At 33.0% G+C, this 17,028-nt stretch overlaps 1 protein-coding gene across 1 annotated transcript in view; it reads left to right on the forward strand.

The window, feature by feature from the left end:
- Positions 1-17,028, forward strand: part of LOC113507426 (synaptotagmin-5-like) — a 66,614-nt gene that overhangs the window by 2,455 nt on the left and 47,131 nt on the right. The gene's annotated exons all lie outside the window — the stretch shown is intronic.

Consider the following 17,028-nt stretch of genomic DNA (forward strand, 5'->3'; position numbering starts at 1 on the left):
AAGAAATACGTGGCTTTTTGCAGGGGTATAACGGAATCAATGTACTAACGCTACGATACGTATACTAATCTTATTAAATCTGATCAGACGTTACATATAGTTGAACACTGTCAAGGACAAATTTAATTAATATTTTACAAAAAGTATAACATTTTATTTAAAATATTTTTTCCCAGACTTATCAAGTATTGACATGATGATAGTATACCTGTTTTTTTGTATAAAGAACAATTTTGTTTGTTTCTCAGATAGATAATCCATCAAGTCATGTTGTCGTTTCTTTTAAACTATGATACCTACATAATTATATGATATTATAACGAACTGAAACACATTTCAAATGACATTAAAACCTTTACAAAAAAGAAAATTGAGTATCGATAATACATATGAAGAGATAACAAATAACTGAAAACAAACCTTCATTACTTCTACACTAAATGATCCAATTTACAATAGAACGTGTTCTGGTTTCCACAAAGAGTTCGCATGTCAACGATTCAGTGCTACGTGACGCTCGCTTCGATCTAACTGTAGATTGTTCAGGACCAAGACTCGAAGGACCAAGTTCGAAATACTTTATTAGTGCTCTTACTTTTGCAATTTTAGATCTAAACTAGAAGCAGACACGTCTGTCCTTTCATAATTTTAATGGGTTGGGCATCAACGAAATCAAAAGCGTTGGTACTTTTGTAACAGTTTATGTTTGACGCTATCTTTGATACCACTTAAATTTATAAGTAGGGTATTAATGCCATGCACGTGCTTGCTCTCGTGACTTCAATATACTCTATAAATATAAGCATGACTGTGCTATATCAAGTCTACGTCCAACATTTTATCCCTATAACTTGTCACGACGAAAAATTGTTGGTCCTTTTGGTCTTAAAAACATGTGCAGTGCCGTGTCCACTTGACATTTTGCTACGCGGACATTGTATAAGAACCTTCTTTGACACAATAGCGTGGAAAGGTTCAACTACTCTGGACTTTCCAGCTTGTTACCGTTATATCTGAATTAATAACGTCTTCCCCGTTCTATATTTCTTGCTAAGCGCATTACGTGTTGACTACCCCTGGGTTTGTCTTTTAGGTGTTTGGTTTTAATAATGTACTCTAAAATCCCTCAAGTTAGAGATATCCTGTTTGTTTTGCTATTGAATTTTACATGTTGTTTTAGTGTTACAACGTAACTTAGGTATGTATCTAAGTTTATAACAACTGAATTCCAAAATCACTTTATTATTGATACCTTCAAGTTCAGATATTAGTGAGCCAAAGTTTTTTAATAAAGTCAAGTTTTGAAACATTTGGCTTTTGGTTTTGCACATATTTTATTTGTTATCAATCTTTGTCAACCTAAATGACTTTGATTAAAAAAAATTTTCAGTAATACCAAGTTATCATAATCATTTGGTTCTGTAGGTACACAGGTAAAAAGTAATTGAAAATCGCTATAAAATCCTGTCACAACTCTGACAGCCAACTTAATTAATAATAAACTTATTTAAATGTACTAAAGCGCTTTATTCTTCGTTTTTATTGTTAATTAAGGCTGAAGTTCCATCTCCTCACATTACGATTAGCATTAACGTCAGTCAATCGCACTCTTCCTTGATTAAACACAGTTATGACTCATATAACTGAATGTATGAGTGTCATGGCGCCATGCAGTGTTGTGTCTGTCGATGTGACAATCAGGGGGGCTCTCACTACTCATAAAGTGATGCTCTTGGAATGTGGAAACGAGATGGCGCTCTGTAGGTTGTATCGCCTTGTCTCGCTTCTTCAAGTGTGATGGTTAAGATGGTGGTAGGAATCCAGTTAACATTGTTTTTTTTTAATTGTTATAAAGCGACTTACAGTTTACCTTTCGAGTTCAAGTTTTAAGCTGTATTGTGAGCTAATTTATTTTTATTTCTATAACTAGGTGTTGCCCGCGACTTCGTCCCCGAGGGTAGAAGATATAAGTTATGATTTATACCTGCCCTATTTTTTTCACATTTTCCTTTGTATCTTCGCTCCTATTAGTCGCAGCGTGATGGTTTATACCCTAAAGCCTTCCTCGATGAATGGTTTATTCAACACAAAAATATTTTTTTTAATTTGGACCAGTAGTTCCTGAGACTAGCGTGTTCAAACAAACTCTTTAGCTTTATATATTAGTATAGATATGTAAAACGTTCTTTTGATCAATATAAAAAATACTGTTAGTTTTTTCACTACAAGTTATGAAAGTGTTATAGACTAAATTAAAAGTAAGTACATATTAATTATAGTTATATTTGGAAAAATATCATTAAATATAATAATTTCCTTCATGACAGCTACGACACGGTTTAATCAGATTTATACCAATTCATTTAATAACAATTTTCTCACCCGTATATATCTCTATTGCCCGACTAGTTTCAGGTAATTTAACAATTATGTATCCACCACAAGAAAGTTAATAAATTGAGATTTATACCTTAGTTTAGTAAAGTAGGTTCTAGCCCCTTTCTCATACATCTTGGTTATACGTAACACCTGGACACCGTAACTGTGGTAACGAAATGACATACAGTGTAATCTCTCCGGAAAACTAACCATTGTTATAATTATTATTTAGTATTTTAATGTTATACAGAGAATAGTGCATCTTGAATCAAGATACTTTGTTTATAATTAAAAAAAAATACTTTTCCATTCATGTTGATATCACTTCACATCATCTTTGAAAAAAGAAAACCATTTTCCCATCATTTTTATACATTTACTTTCTTGTTTGTTTGTCGTTCCGGTTGGATTCTAGCAGCTTATTTTGGAGAAACTTCCCGATAAGTTAGCAGGCTGATATTTTCAGGGAAGCTTCAAATCCTGATGACAATGCAAATTACAACTATAAAAGGGCTGGACCGATTTTGATAACATTTAAAATCTATAAATTGATGCTTTTAAGAATGATCACATGCGATTATATATTACCACCATACTTTAAAGTAAAATTATTATGCGATACGCTTCCAAAACTGCAAACATAAGTCATATTCATTTAAGAGGGGACATTAGGTCTATCAGAAAAGGTAATCATAGAACCTCTTTTGCAAGCCAAACTCTTTATCTAAATAATAACATCGTAAATCCTATTAATATATCCTCCACGTAGGTTATAAATACTTGACCCAAAAAGGACCAAAATAACTCTAAATTTCTCACACCATGCCAAAGTTAAGACGCTTAATTTAAACTCACGGCCCTTTAAGAAACATAAAATATCATCCATTAGCTTTCAAATATGACCTCTGACGTCATAAAGTTTTATGACTTTCTTGTTTCCTTGTATGTACTCTTGGCTTTGAATGTTTCGACTACATTTAGAGTAACACTCTTGCTTGTTTTTCTCTATAGAATGCTTTTGCTCGATGAATTAAACATTTAAAAAGTGCGTAATTATAATAAAATCACAAATAATTGTTCACCAGAACAAAAATAAAATGTCAACCATTCAAATTGAATAACAATCTTAAAAAACAATATCTCGCAAACAAAAGACGTCATAATCAATATCTAAAAACAAATTACAAATCCACACATAATTTCGTAATTTCAACACCAATTTATATCACTAATCATGATGAGCTTGACAGCGAAATCCAATTGAACTCATCTTGCTAATAACGCAAATTAAAAATATATTTCGATCATTTTCAATCAAGCCAGAATCCCAGATGTTGGCAGATTTCGTTACATCTCTCCAAAATTGATTTTTATATTTGAGAAAAATCGTTCTAATACTTTTGCTCAGGTGCTGAGCAAAGGTATTGCGTACACGATGTATTTCAAATCTTCTTTAACCTACAATTTTAGTCTCAAACGATTTCTGGCATACTTGGAGGACACATGTCATTGTAGTCAAATCTTTTAATTTACTTGACATTAAATAGTCAGTTCAATACATTGGAGAGCATACAAACGCATTAGCTCAGAAAAATGTAAAGAGGCATAAAGATATTTTGCAACTGTTACACACGCTCATATAAACCTGTAATCATATTTTCATTTCTGCCAACTTTATCGGAGATATGGATCAAATCAGGGAATATGAGGAAATTAATCGCAATAGTACATCAATATATCACAGTCGTAATGGATCTGTGAACGTTGACTTTGAGTTCGTCAAAGCACTGCATGATTGCAATTGGTCATCCTAATTTCCCTAGGTGCTCAAACCTCATCCTACCTTCGCCAATATAACGCTGAAAATACAGCAACAGTGTAAGTTATGTGCAAACAATGATAAATTCGTCGAAATGAAGCCACAATCTACAGCGAAAATTGCAAAGTTGTAATATAGTTTGAGAGTTAGAGAAGATTTGAATAAAACCAACGAATACTACTGAAACAGTTAAGCTTCGTGTGTCCCAAAAAATGACTTAATCTTGGAATTATCTTAAGGTCTGATTTTGCTGTTTGCCTGAAACCGGTGTTAATAGTCAGTAAACAGTGAGACCTATTCTTACGTGACTAAGGGTCCTTCAGTAACTCAAAATATATTCCTAACCTAAATATTTAAAAGAAAATGTTTCACGAATAACGAATGATGTACAAAAGAAAGCGAAATAAGCTTCAATCTTTCCTAAAGGTCTCGTCCTACATCTCTCAAGCGGAACGAGGTCAGCTTTTGTCCATCTGTGGGACACAGTGGGCTTACAACATCTAATACTGACACAAAGTACTTCAACATGAATACATTCCATGTTTTGCTATGTGTTATATGTATGGTAGAGTTCGAGGTAGACGTAATAAGATTATTCTGATAAATGATATCTTTCAGGGCATGAAGTGCTACATTGGTTGAATTTTCAAAAATATCCTTCATAAGATTTATTTTCCTAAATTACTCACATTTACACCTCGTTTCCTATACTTAGCGGTAGACATTTCTCAAAAATGCTTATTTGTAACTTACGTGTCTATAATAATCTTGAATGCTCATTCAATAGAGTAGACGTTTCTGATTCATCCTCTAATCCCATATATGCAGTTCATCCATTGCAATACCTACTAAATAATATTGTCTCCTAACTAATAATCTACAAAAGTTAGGTACTTAGATACTATAATAATATCATTTGTCATTCAGTTCGTTTTTTTTTTAACCGACTTCAAAAAAAGGAGGAGGTTCTCAATTCGACTGTATTTTTTTTTTATGTTTGTTACCTCGTAACTTGCGATTGGGTGAACCGATTTTCATGATTCTTTTTTTATTTGAAAGCTTGTGCTTCCCGTGTGGTCCAATTATCACCATTTTATTTGAAGTCGGTTTTTTTTGTGAAAATTGTTGATTATTTACAAAAAGCTTTGAATCAAATTTAGAATTCATCGATTGAAAAATGTTCATACAATGTCATTCTATATTTCTGCGACTGTACTTAATACTCATTCGAATGTAGTTACGATATAAATACACAGGAGTTCCATTTCGTTCCGGTGAATAGCCTTCAGCCCACACGATGCGCTCTTTGCTTATTATTTCTTCGATTTGCTCCTAGAAAGAAACTTCGAGATTAAATTTCAGATAACATGTTTGTAATGTTGCTCTGCGACTAACCTTGCATAAGCTATTTTCTGTATTGATGTTTTGTTTATTTCTGTTATACATATTGTGTATGCATATTTTTCAGTGTATCCGTCTGTCACTAGGTTGTATAACCGTGATTGATAGGCAGTTGGAATTTTCACTTAATAAAAAATCTAAGTAATCTATCAGACAGGTTACCCAAAAATATTAAAAAGGTATTTTTCATTTTATCACATCATTAAGAAATTTAGGAAGCTTAAAAGCACTTAAAATGATGAAATGTAGTGTAGTGCGGGCTTACTAGTAAAAAACTGGTAAGTGACGTCACATGAAATTTAATGTAAGTGTATACGCTCAATTTTGTTTACGAGATAAAAAAGAAATACGAATACAATATTTTTTAAGAAATCTGTTTGATGATCAGATTTTTTGTTGTCGAATACAATATTTGACCGGGATTGTCATTGAAAAAGTAATCGGCCATCTTTAACTTAACGCTACACCTTACTTTGATCTATGCTAACCTGTACTGTAATATAATCTGCTTGCTCTAAAGCCTTTAACGACTGACGCATTAATTGGAGCAGTAATTAACTACGTCGCTAATTAATTCGCTTCTAAAAACAAATCTAGTTTTAACTCACTTTATTTATTAGCTTCATAGTACCTAAATCTATTTGAAGACTCTTATGAACTACATAAGTGTTAATATTGTTCTTTTTTATAATGTTTTATGCACATGCAATGTTGAAGCTTTGTGGCAACTTTTTTATTGACCTTGGTGATTGTCATACGATAAGAAGTGTATTATTCCATAAATATATTATAAACTAGCTGCTGCTAGCTGCTAAACTAGCTGTTCAGCATGCCTATCTAGGCATGGCATGCATCTTTTCTCGGTTTTTTAACATATTTCATTAATCCTTATATCACGGCGTGTGTGTTATGTTTTTAAATATGTTATAGACTGCCTTATTAATGGGCTATCTACCATTTAAATATTTTTTTATATCGAACCACTTGTTAATGTGATTAGCGCGTTCAAATAAACAAACTTTTCCGCTTCATAATATTAATATTGAATTTCCGCCTTGACGATAGTATTTTTCCTTTCTGAGTCGCCATTTATGTAATCCACATGCAAATGAAAAGCATTTCAAAAAAGCTTACAATGAAATCGTTTTACATACAACAACAAATTATTTACAAACACTCCAAAATATAAAAGGAAAACATTTTTAATTGAAATTCAACAGCGAAAAATTCATTCACAATTAAAACATCAACAACTTTTTGTTCAAAGATTTGTTCCATAATAGAAACCGCTGGGACTGAAAGCTGTAAGTAAACTTTGCCTGAAATAACCCAACTCTTAAGAGTTAATTAGCTCCGAAGGTCCGAACACACATATAAACGAACGGAGTATTTATTTCTCATTACCAAGGACTGAAAAGTCTATTTTTAACGGGTTTTTAATTAGCCTGTCAACATAGCTAGACTATGCAGCATTTATTCAATTAAGGCCCAGTGAGATGATCAAACTTGTAATACGAAAATACAGCAACAGTGTAAGTTATGTGCAAACAATGATAAATTCGTCGAAATGAAGCCACAATCTACAGCGAAAATTGCAAAGTTGTAATATAGTTAGAGAGTTAGAGAAGATTTGAATAAAACCAACGAATACTACTGAAACACTAAATACTCGGTGTGTCCCAAAAATGACTGTTAATCTTGAAATTAACGTATGCAATTCATTTTTGGTCTGATTTTGCTGTTTGCATAAAACCGGTGTCAATAGTCATTAGATTTTTTAAACAGTAATACCTATTCTTACGTGACTAAGGGTCCTTCAGTACCTCAAAATATCTTCCTAACCTAAATATTTAAAAGAGATGATCAAACTTGTAATGAGTTTGTTGTAACCGTTTGATGCTCCTTTAAACGACAGTCAAACTAACGTAAATGAAGAAGAAGAAAGAAAGAAAGAATGTATTGAGAAAAGTTTAACAAGCTGCATCAAGTCTGAATTTTTTTGAGTCAAACCGACACTGCTTTTTGACTGTCGTATAGAAGGTCGTCATTTGTATTAAACAATACATTACATATTTTCTTTACAAAACATGAATGCTAGTGTCATTTTAAAAGCCTTTAACTACAATAGAAAACGCTCAATTGTTTGGAGACGACAGGTCGGTCACGTAATTATCGAAAACAAATGTTATTCATGGAAATGACATTGGAAGTCTCATTTGAACTTGACGATATATGTTACATATATTGACCATAAGAATTGTAGAAATGTCTCTAGGCTAAAGGGGCTTTTGTATTTTGAGCTTTATTTCGTTATATCCAACCTCCTTAGTAAATATGCTGCGAGATAATATACTGTGGGAGATAATGTAAAGCAAACTTTGAAATCTGATCAAGTCTCCACTTTGACGATGCTGGAGTGTCCACAATCACACGCAGTCACTTCAATTTGTAACGCTTTCGCCTTTCTAGTTAGAATAAATGTTTGTTCGTACGTCCTTCATGTGTGCCTAATTATGTTCAATAAACTATTAATCTCTAGGAAGATTATTAAAGCAAAAAAAAATACACTTCTTTTTATTAAAGCCGGAATTGCTTTGAATGACAAAGCAATTGATGATTAACAAAATTTTTCATAATATATACTTACTTTGGGATTATTATCGAACTCATCATCACTCTCTCACAACTAGTGGTGTCTGTATCTATTGTCTAATTTCTGAGTGTTGTTTTATTATTACTCAAGCGTGCTACAGATGATGCTCTGTAAGCCTCTCTATTTTTAGAACTAGATCTGTAGCAGTATATTTCTAATCCCGTATTCGTATCCTAGTCATTTTTGCCTTTGCCGAAATATTTATGGTAAGTAGATATTTATTTTCACATGTACTGTGTTCTGGATTTGCCATAATATTTTCAAATTGCAAAAACGGAACCATTTACTCACCAGTAACTTAAGTTCCAGTCTCTCAGTACGTCCGACTGTCACTAGGCTGCATCTCAAAACCGTTATAGCCAGATTATTATTTTTTATGGATAATATATTGTTGTTGCTACAACAACAAATTGAAATAATCGAAGGTTAAGCTTCATTTAATATTTCGCTTTTTTTCTTTGGCCTATTTGTATATAGCTATCGGTGTTGAGACTGGAACTTGACTTTTTCTCATTCATGGTTTTTCAAAAAGCAGACATATTTTATTCCTCTTCCATTATTTTTCCCCATTTTACTTAACTTTAACTTTAAATTTAATACAACGTTAACTTCCTTTCAGCAATCGTTTTGCCAGATAGCAAAATAAACTGTATTTTAATTTATCTTGTTACAACACAAGTCCAGTCTCTCCCAACGAGATTACTCAGTTATCGTCTGTCAAAACCATACTTTCCATTTTAAAACAGGTTACACGTGACTATACTCATTTTACCTCATCCAATACCCGCGAAATACCATTTTACATTATATTTCGTATAATATTTGCTTTCCTTTTGAAAAACTTGATAAAGTAACGAAAACCCAATACTCATCCCAAAATAAATATTTGTTGAGTTTTCATGACAATATGAAAAGTTTGTTCTCGCGGTTGCTTTATTAAATTACTTTTCATGTTTACCATTTGAATTGCGAAGCTTTTATTGAATTTTGGTTTAAATATTTTAGCATGTTTTACGTCATATTATTTGATTTCGGACATACATATGTATGTATACATCATACATTTGGAGGTTAAATTAAATTGTTGAAGTTGTTATATGGCGAAACATTTATTGCTTCTCTATTACTACTCAAGCTCTAATGTATTCAATCCTATGTTGCGGAGGTTTTATAAACGTCCAAGTCACATGCACAAGGACATTTGTGATCGATTTTCCTATTTAAGTGTATTGATGCGAAAACCATTATTTACTACCCAAAGGGCGTATTTTTTTGTATTTTTTAATCAAAATCAAAATCAGTAATCAAAAGTCATTTATTCGAATTAGGCTAAGTAGTACTATTAGATACCACCCAGTTTAGCAAACCACTGCTATCTAAGCGCTACTTGAGAAGAAACGGCGCAATAAACTCAATTACCTGTCTTGTCGTTTACAATATTAAAGAATACATTCAAATGTAATAAAAATGAGTAGGTGTCGTCCAAGCAATTATTTATGGTCGCTGTACCTCCCGTATACAAAAAGCACGGTTTGTTTTGTTTCTAATTCTTGCCTTTTCCAATTTCCTAGAAATATTAAACCTTCATAAAGCTCGTGTCAGATAATGCTGCGAGGAAATTGCGTTGTTGTATCTTCTTAGGTTTAATACAAAATTAACCTTACCTTATTTACCTTTTGTGATAAAAACCTGTATTTTTTTTTCGGTACTGATTCCTAATTCTATCATTGCAATGTGTTTTCTCCTATTTCTTCCTGTTACTTTTTTACCTAAAAGGCTTTTATTACAGTCTTCATTAATTTTAATACCCTGCCATTTGGTTGTACTTCTTAACCCTGACATCTGTGGTCATTTGATAAAGTTAACATAGAGCTCCACCTATCGGTTTCACGAGCAAACCAAGTCGAAGCTTTCCCAGACTAGAACATTGACTCGAAAGATTTCAAGCGTTACTGAAAACTACCGACAGGTGGCGTTGCATTGAAATGCCTTGACGTCTGTAGGTTCTAATGTTTAATTTCATATCGTAACCATTTCGAATACAACAAAATCGTTTTATTTTATAAAAAATTAAAGTAATATTCAGGTAGAGTATTTGTTTTTTACTTTAAAATACTACGGTACGGCCTGTATCGTTCACTCTACCCCATTAGTCTGAATTTAAGATCCTTAGCTTATAGTAGATGGCAGTGTAAGTTTGACTGTAAACTCCAAACACCATAAGTTCCTTCTAGCTGAGCTGCCGCAAAGATGACCTAATTCGACATACCTTATAATTGTTTTTCATGACTTTTTTAAAGTGTCAACAGCTATTCTGTTTGAATCAGAAACGATGAAAATACTATTTCTTAAACTCTTAAATAAAAACCACCTCTTATGATAACATAGTGTAATATTTCTGAATAAATATTATTAGTTTAAGTAATTTGGGAAAATAAAAATAATTTTGGATGTATCACAAAACTCATTAACAAAACTTGTCCAATATCCATCGCAATTTTTCGAACGCCGAATAAAATATCGTAATGTATAATAGCATTACAACTCCATTTTCGTTAAAAGCACTCTCAATTATGTCAGGACCCTTTTAATGTCCCGTCCGCTTCGAACAGATAAACCGTGTATTATTATATCTGTTTACCTGTACTATGAAATTATCGCTTTGCAGTTTTACTAAAATGCGGAAAAGTTACTTTGTAGACACTTAAGGGCTCCCGGTGACAAGTGACATAACAATCGTTAGCAGTATTATAAAACACTCCAATGTTATATTTATATCTTCAATACTCAATACTCAATCATTTATTGCATTCCACAATGTGTTTCTTAGGTGGTAAATTATAAAATATGAGATCATCATGGACCCTGTCGGGCACAGCAAAGTAGAAGTAAAAGTAAAAATAGGAGAGAGGAAGAGAGGTTTATTCAGTCTTATTTAATAACTATTATTCTAATCATTTTATTATTTCTCATTTAAATATTCGTTTACGTTATAATAACATTACTCTATATTTCAATTATATATTTCTATCGTGAATCCTGAACGTGATTCTTGTTTTTTCCCGAATATGTTGGGGTCAGCTTCCAGTCTAACCGGTTGCAGCTAAGTACCAATTTATTGCAAGGAGCGACTGCCTATCTGACCTCCGCCTCCCAGTTATCTGGGCAACACGATACTGATTAGTAAGTCTCAGACTCTCCGGCTTCCAACTATCCGTAACGATTGCTAAAATTGTGTTAATAACAGCTGGGAACCACAAATCAACGTTTCTTAAGATGCCGGAATGAACTCGTTACGACGTACTGGACAGAAGGTAACCTATCTACGCACAGATCGTATCAAGCGTAGCTATGATCGACTTCCTTGTCTAATCTGTGAATATGATAACGTCTCTACTTTGACTTTATTAAAAAAGGATCAATTTTTTTACTTTCATTATTATCCTTAAGTTACTTTTGTTATGTATCACCCATCATTTTAGTATCTTTCGATTTCTATTCAAATCACATAATCTAAATAAGGGTACTTAGCCTTTATAATAAAAGCAAAACAAAATCCAAGTGGGCCATTTTTCGAATGTGGAATACCTACCCTGTCAATCCTTGACAGCCCGCGCCTCGTACTCACCTACACACAAACACTCATACAACGCAAGTATCTCGCCTGCACTTGACCTATAAAACGTTATCCAAGCGATTTTTAATTAACTTCGCCAATATAGAACACTCTGTGCAATGTTTTGCATAGTTTAAAATATGCATTTCTAAGCAGGTTTACCCTCTTACTATAGAGAAGGTCACCTTTGTGTGCAGATTTAATAGAATTTTGATGGGTTTTAAAAATGCCACGCTACATAAATCTGAGATTGAAATTTTACATAATTTCGACTTAAAAATTGGTTTGGATCCAATTCCTTAATTCTAGCAAACTGTCAGTAACGAACGAGTTATAAGTTTGACGTGTCTGTTAATGCTTTGTCTGTATAGTAGCTCTTAAATGGATGAAGCGATTTCGATTTTTTCGTTTGAAAGGGGAATTAGTCAGCTCTATTCATAGTTCTGTGATAAACCCAAGTAACCATGTTGATGATGATTAAAATAATTGTTTTGATAGGACTAGTGTCCATTTCTTTTTCACAAAATTACTTACGTTTTTCGTTTCAAAAAAATGTAGGTTAAATCAATCATAAAGTTACGAAATCCATCCTCGTCCAACTAATCCGAAATCATCCTTATACTTATCTTGGCTATTACCAAGGATCCTAAAGCAAGTAAAATTAACGACCTCTCCTATATAGTGTACGTATATTTATAACATTAGATGCCCGAAATCAGCTGTCGGGCCGCGGCCCCGACCCGGCCCGGTCAATAGCACCTCGCAGATAGATCATCAGTAATTGGCATCTCATAACTTGTTACTCTTTAAGTGCTCGAATTCTGTTGTTCGCCAATGTAACTTAAGCTTATAGGTGATACAAATAAGATTCATTATTCAGTTTAGACTAATAATTAGTAGTCGCAGCTGCAGCCTAAAATAACACAGCTAGTAAAAATATGATAGTGCTACGCCGCGTAGCTGTAGCAGTGCTGCTACGAAGTTATTGCTACGACGTAGAGAGGCTTGTTGAGCACTGTTTTAATTAAAAATTAAATTAATAGTGCGGCTTTTCTACGAATAAGTAAGTTGTCAATAATCGATTGATTTAAATTATATTACTTTTCGTAAACTTTTTTATAGCGTCAAAGCACTTGTATTTGAAGATTTCTGTGAACGTAAGGACTTATTTTATTTAAAGCTGCTATTCACTTTAATACCTGATCGAGGTAAATGTGATTGTACCCTTTTCCAGATTACGTTAGCCTTTTTCTACCCTATCAGGACAATAGTGTAAAATGTGACCCCGCATAAGGGAAGATTTACGAAATTTAAATAAAACTTAATATGTATGAGATTTTTCATTTTAGTAATATTTTAGGGTATCGGTATAATAACAGGTTCTTAATCTTTCGTGTTTATGCAGCTTCAGGACTTATTATATCGTAGAACCGAAACACATATTGAACCGACTAGATTTTTTTACTTATTACTATTTTGCCTAAATTTAGTCAAAACAACTAGATTCTAATCATTCGTAGCAGTATTGATCTACCTAGTTTATCTACCTATGTTTATATATACTGGTTATCACTTAATCCTATTCTCTATGGAGCCTATTCAATTTTACAGTGACCCCTTTGCTTTTGCTACCTTGCATAGTTGTCTTTTCCATTTTTGTTCAAAGCGACAAAATCCAACATTGAAAGTTAAGTAAGGACAACATGGAAAGATTAATTCACGCTTATATTCAGGGGTAAAAAATGTCAACGATATCCCACTCGTAACGGAGGGACACACCTCTTTCGCGTCATTTCCACCATCACACGCTTTGTTCGCTCGATTAAGGGCGCTCTTGACCTAACCCTTCTCCAACACAATCAACAGTCTCCCAAAAACTGGACAAGGAGGTAATCGTACAAAAAAAATATTACAAACAGTAGTAAGGAGGTCTTATTCAAGAATTAAGTTAAAAAAGCTTAACTGCATCATGTAACTAAAGTAAAACCTTCGAACCCTCATCACGTTGTACATAAAAGGCAGTCCTTACTAACTTGTGAAGGATAATCGCAATACACGCATTTATAGAGGATCGTCCCGTAAATCGGTTTTGGGGCTTGTCAGGCGCGGCGAGGGGGGCAAGGCGACGCGGGGCGCGCGGGGGGGGCTGCTTGCGTCACTGATCGATGCAGCACTTGTTGCCGCGCTCAACAGGCCAAATATCTAAATACAATAGCAACAGGCCCCGAACTCTTCTTAAACTTATGTTTTCCTGGTACCGGGATGCCTTGTTTCAGTGCTAATGTATGAGCATTAGCACTGAGAGGCCTTCCACAACAATCTGATCGAGTGGCTTCATAATAAATATCTCGAAATAGAAAAAAATCCAAGTTATTAACTGCTTTTCAACCCGCTATAATACTGCCAATTATATTATTGACATGTTTGAAAGGGCTCTCTCTCTGTGTACCTTAATTTCTAAATTTTTAAACGATTTTCTTTTATCACTCGACTATCGCAAGAGATTGGTATTTTTTTTTATTCCCAGTTTCTAAACAGTTTCTAATCTCAATAGTCATAATTACTGAAAAAACAGTTCAATTCTAATCTAAAATTTTAAATCATAGAATAAACGCCGCTTGGGACGAACGAAACACATTATTTTCGTTTAGAACTCGATATTTCCCGAAGGAATCGCTGAGCTGTAGTTAGTACTTATTGCACTGCCACAAATTTTCACCTAGAGAATTCTGGAGAAAGATCTATCAGTTTGAAAACAAACTTAGTTCTCATAGATTTAATTTAAAATTAAATATTAAAAGTAAACATTTTTGTTTGAATATAAATTATTGTTTATATGTATATATAGAAACATGAACTTCATTGATTAGCTTTTTCACCCGATCACGGAATTGATCTAAAATACTTTAAGAAAATATAAGAAGCCTACGTTACTCCTACCATCTACCAATAAAAGTCCCGTCAAAATCGGTCTAGCCATTTCAGACATTAGCCGGTATAGACAGATGAATAGACAGACAGAATGATAAATAGACAGATGTGTACCGTAAATATATTTATATGCGTGTAGTGAAAAACAGTTACTTTAATATTATTAACAAGCACTGCAATATTATATACGTGTATCGATGTACAGATAAATTACCTGATCCATTTCGAAAAAACATTTATGAAAATGATAAGCTGTTTACCATATTACTCATAATTACTAAATACTACTTTTAAACACGTGAAATATACTAATAAGTACATTTTTTAATAATTATAAATCTAATAATATTTATCAAGGCAGGTTACTTTAAGAAGTTAATTGTGTACAAGACTGGTGTTAATTAGATGCTTTGTTATGAAACTCAGGGAAATATTCGGGAAGCCGCGACTTAAGTGAATTTTACTTCGTCTTGGAATGAGAATTTTAATCAGTAAGCGAACTCATAATTTTTCAGTTCATAGATATCGGTAAACTGTTTTTCCGGTTTCATATTTAGACATTACAGTATGTTTACTCAACATAGTATAAATTTAAGTTAAAGTAAACAACTATACTTAACTTTCATTGTTATAATTCAAGTCATTCCATTATTTAATGTGGCGTTTGCTGCGTTGGGTGCAAATTTCTTCCTGTTAGCCTGTTCTTTGCGGCATCCTCAGTCTCGAAAGTCTGACACACTGTATTTTACCGAGTTTTAACCTGAAATACCCACTTAAAATGCCTATGGCTGAACTATATCTTAGTGATAACAACCGCAAATACATAATATGCTAGAATAACACAATGAAAGGGAAAAATAACGTTATAATCGCTCGCAGATGAGCGTTAATAGGGATTAAGATTGCATCGGGAATTCTACAATGAGATTATTCTATTATCTAAGAGCCATAACAAAAAACCATAATATTCTCTTTCACAAATAAGTTTTGTTTCTTTTTAACATAATACAATAGTTTCTTTTAGAATTTGTTTAGAAACATTCATCACTATCATTATCATCATCATCATCAGCCCATATTCTTCGGCTGCTGGACAATCCCCAATTACGCGCCATCATCACATTATTCTAACCCTAACTCTAAATGAATCAATTACAAGTCGACAGCAAAGAATAATAATTATACCAATTTTCAACAATCCACTGATTATATTTTGAACCATTTTCAAGAATTCTTTTCAATATCGGAAGGGTCCTGTGCCCAATTGAACTTATATTATTTAGCAAATGTGTGACATATTTACACCTAAAGACAAACGTAATCCTACGGACAAAAGACATTATAGAGACTAACTCCTGGATCCTCTCTTCATCAGCGAACAGTTTCTTCCTAAATACTGACCCAAACTCACAAGAAATTGGAACACCAGAATCTAATAACGTGTGTTAGTGTGAACATAATATAATAGGTTCAATTACTCTCATGTCTGATGCCGTATAAGATGGCAATCAGAAGCACTATCGCTTATTTAATATGCAGCCACGCGACGCCTCGTGGTATAGTGCAGTGGGATAGATACCTAAACACGAATGATGTGGTCAAAATGTTGTTGGTGTTGATTTCTTTTTCACCCCGGTGTTTGTTTTGACCTTTCTTTTCATCGTAGCCAGTTTGGAATAGTTCACTCCAGCAAGCTTTACAAAGATTTGGATATCTTAAAAAAAGAAAGTCATAAAAAAAATGGATAGAACATTTAATTTTTTAATTAAATGAATCAGGCACCCAACCAATTTTAAATGCAACGTGCCGTACGCAGCTAAAACGGAACGTAAGAAAAACATCAAAATTGTCTTGATAATTGATTTTTCTAGCGTTCCGTAGAATCTAAATTATTATCATTTTAAATTCTTAAAGAATTTAAGAATTTAAAATGACGTTGCATTTAAAATTGGTTGGGTGCCTGATTCATTTAATTAAAAAATTAAATGTTCAATCAAATTTTTTTTATGACTTTCTTTTTTTAAGATATCCAAATCTTTGTAAAACTTGCTTAAGAGTGTATCAAATTATCCACTTAATAAAACACGTAAAACAAAGGACAGTAAAAGGCTAATAAAGGGTTCTATAATAAATGTTATTTAATTTCCAGTGTTGGCAATAAAACAATACTAAAATGAGATAAGTGGAAACATTAATTTCAAACGATGCGGGTTTTAGCGATCGCATCAA

The sequence above is a fragment of the Trichoplusia ni genome, chromosome 2 (assembly GCF_003590095.1).
Source record: "Trichoplusia ni isolate ovarian cell line Hi5 chromosome 2, tn1, whole genome shotgun sequence".
Lineage (NCBI taxonomy): Eukaryota > Metazoa > Arthropoda > Insecta > Lepidoptera > Noctuidae > Trichoplusia > Trichoplusia ni.